This window comes from Leptonychotes weddellii, chromosome 12, assembly GCF_054177405.1.
Source record: "Leptonychotes weddellii isolate Sample4059 chromosome 12, ASM5417740v2, whole genome shotgun sequence".
NCBI classification, from domain to species: Eukaryota; Metazoa; Chordata; class Mammalia; order Carnivora; family Phocidae; genus Leptonychotes; species Leptonychotes weddellii.
The window spans coordinates 11,670,259-11,673,859 of record NC_138380.1 but is presented as its reverse complement, the minus strand read 5'-3'; the positions used below and the strand labels follow the sequence as shown (position 1 = coordinate 11,673,859).

The 3,601-nt window shown below is 36.7% G+C and overlaps 1 long non-coding RNA gene across 1 annotated transcript in view; it reads left to right on the top strand.

The window, feature by feature from the left end:
• The window catches only part of LOC145716391 (uncharacterized), a 31,072-nt gene extending 27,757 nt beyond the window's left edge, over positions 1-3,315 (top strand). The window contains exons 2-3 of the long non-coding RNA XR_014139025.1: positions 422-492; positions 3,299-3,315. This is a non-coding gene — a long non-coding RNA (uncharacterized LOC145716391). The remainder of the gene's footprint in view (positions 1-421; positions 493-3,298) is intronic.
• The last annotated feature ends 286 nt before the right edge of the window (positions 3,316-3,601 follow it).

Here is a 3,601-nt window from a genome sequence, read left to right as displayed (position 1 = left end):
GGGAGGGATGGGGTGGCTGGGTGATGGACATTGGGGAAGGTACGTGCTATGATGAGTGCTGTGAATTGTGTAAGACTGATGAATCACAGACCTGTACCCCTGAAACAAATAATACATTATATGTTAATAAAAAATATTTTAAAAAAGACCCTATCTATAAAGACAGTTACCTTGAGGGATGGGACTTCAACTTACGAATTTTGGGGGTGTGCAAACATTCAGTCCATAACACTCTTACCCACTGCTCTATTGTTTTCCTATAATATTTATCATCTTCTACAATACTACTTTATGTATGTATGTATGTATGTATGTATTTATTTATTTATTTATTTGGTTGGTTATTACTTGTCTCCCACTACTAGAATATAAGCTCTATGAGGTCAGGTGTCTTTCTTTGTTTTTCCCTGGTGTCTCCAAGAACCTAGAAGAGTACTCACACATGAAATATGGAAGAAGAAATGAATGAGGTCAGCCACCATGGCTATCAAGGTAAGAAAAGAGAGAGAACGAGCACTAAAACGGCTGGTAATAAACAGGAAATCCCAGGAAATAGCAACATCTAGGAAGGGAAATTGGGGCCTATCCTATCCCAGAACTACTAATACCTTGTCCAGCAACATGCAGATCATTTCACTTGATCAGGTATGATGTGGTGGAGACACTCCACATTGTGGTTCAAACTTGTATCCCTTTGAGTTGCTATGGGGGTTATGATGTCTTAATCTGCTTGGGCTGCCATAACAAAATACCATCAACTAGGTGGCTTAAACAATAATAGAAATTTAATTTCTCACAGTTTTCTAGGCTGGAAGTCCAAGATCATTGTGCTGGAATGATGGAGTTCTTAGGAGAACTCTCTTCGTGGCTTACAGATGACTACCTTCTCTCTGTGTCCTCATGTGGCAGAGAGAGAGAGAGGAAAGCAAGCTTTCTGATGTCTAATGCCATCATGGGGACACCACCCTTATGCCCTCGTCTAAACCTAATTACCTCCCAAAGGCCCATCTCCAAATACTATCACATTGGGGGTTAGGACTTCAACATGTGAATTTTGGGGGGACAGAAACACTCCATAACAGATGATGTAGCTGGTGATCAAGGATTTACAGGCTCCAGACTCATGATACGTCAGGTCATGGAGTAGAACAAGATGCTGTCCACATAGACCATGAGTCCTTGGTGCAGGAGGCCAATGCCTGGAAAACATCAGGGTATCACATTAGCCAAATACCATCACATTGCACCCAGATTGGTCAGAGCCTGACTGGGAGACTGTTATACACTCATCATATTTCCATATTTTGTGGAATTGTAGTCCCTAAGAGGTCTAAGTTCATACAAATCATGTGTGCCATGATTTTTGGTGAATGATTAGATTGGGTTCCTTATTCTTTTCATTTATAAAAAACTCTTGTGCCTTCTGGGGAGAAAGTACAATGTCTAAGAAGTGGATATCATACTGTTTATTATTTTTTCCTTTTTAAAATTATTATTTATTTATTTTAATTTAAATTCAATTAATTAACATATAATGTATTATTAGTTTCAGAGGTAGAGTTCAGTGATTCATCAGTCTTGTATTATACCCAGTGCTTATGACATCACATGCCCTCCTTAATGCCCCTCACCCAGTTACCCCATCCCCCCCAGCCACCTCCCCTCCAGCAACCCTAAGTTTGATATCATACTGTTTAAAATATTGTGGCTTTAAAAAATAGTTTAATACTTATGAGAGGGTAATTATCAGGTAAAAGTATCTTAGCTATTCCCACTACTAGCTTTTTACAGATGAGCTTTAGAATTATTTTCCAAGTTCCAATAAAACCTACTGAGATTTTGATTGGAACCACATTAATCTATGAATGATTTTGTAAAGCACTGACATTTTTATAGTATTGAGTTGTTTCACTCAGGAATATAGTGGGTTTCTACATCTTTTCAGGTATTTGTGTCTCTTGATAAAATTTAGTAGTTTTCTTCACGTAAAGCCTTCACTTTCTTTGTAACTGTTATTCTTATGTATATGGTAGGCTTTTTGTTGTTGTTGTATATGGGATAGTTTTCCAGTATATTTTCTAACAATTGCTATTATATTGGAATGTATTGGTCTTGAGTATTTTTAGTTTATTCTTTTGAGTTTTTAGTCCTATTATCCACATAAAATATTCATTTTACATTCCCCTTTGCAGTTGTTGCAACTCTGAATTTCTGTTGCCTGCTCTACTCTTGACCCCCCAAAATATTAAACAGTGATGGTAGAGAGAGCACATGTGTCTTGGTCCCGACTTGATGAGAATATCTACTGTGTGCCAGTCCATCCTGGCCTCTATGCCCTCAGCTTTGTTCCTTGATTTTCCCTGTTCTGTTCTACTGCAGGGGATTGAAATTTGCACTTGGTTAATGTAGTACAGACCCCAAGGAAATGCTTTTCTGAATCTCTTGCCCTGTATCCTCAGAACAAAAGACAACCGCATCTAAATGCCTGTAAGCTTTGTGGGTTGTGTTGCAGCTGATGTTGGTGTTATGTACTGCTTTGGAGTGTGGAAAGGGTCTCAGGGTGGAGGAGCTTTGATCAAAGAAAAGATGAAACAATGAACTTGTCACACCCTTCCTCCCAGATAGCACATGTGTTGTAGATTTTTGAACCAGGAAGTGTCACTTCCCAGCCGTGATGGGCATCCATTTTCTTGCTTCCCTTTGTGTTCCAATTCATGGTTCTGGAGTTATACATGAATTAGGTATTTTGAAGAGTGGCACACAGTAACGGAGGCATGTTTTGCAATATCATGCGCTTGTAATTCATACTACTCTTAAACTATAAGTGCATTTCTAGACCTAACCTCTGTTTTGGCCTAAAATCCAGAAACATTCTTGATAACACATATGGAATGTAGTTTGAATTTGTTACTAGGGATGTGGCCTCAACTGAGCCAATAGTCATGAAGTTCTTTGGAGAAAGGCAAAGATTATTTCTTTGTCTTGAATCTATCCATAGACAAAACACATTTAATTTGACTTTATAGTCACTTAAGACACGCAATGGAAATGCTGACTAAAGCCATTAAATTTAATTTAGAAAGGATGTAAGATATACTAGGAAAGCTAAATGAAACAATAAAAAGCCCTCAAATACAGAGCAAAGTGTGGTCTTTCATGGAAAATAAAATTAATGTCAGATTTGTGTGATCTACAATTTTTTGATATGAACTATTGCTTGCTGTTAATAGTATAACAAAAGCAGATCTAAGTTTGGTGATTTCTCAGATAAAGGGATTAAAAATACATTTATTTTTAGAGGCTTGTTTAAAATCCAAAACTGATGCAGAGCGTGAACTGACAAGTGGGATGCTTTTGTTTGGTAAACACAATATTTGTATGTGTGTTTTTTTTTAATTTAAGGGATTAAAAATACTTTTTAAATTGTAAAGAAAATAGTTTTCTAAGTAGAAATAAACTGCATTTGAAACCAAAAGTGATATTCTAATAAAATATAAGGAAATATAATAAGGAAAAGCAAATGTTTTATGACTTTAAAGAAGAGGATTCAGGTACAAATAATCCCAAAATAATGCTTGTAGTAACTATTTTCCAACCATTA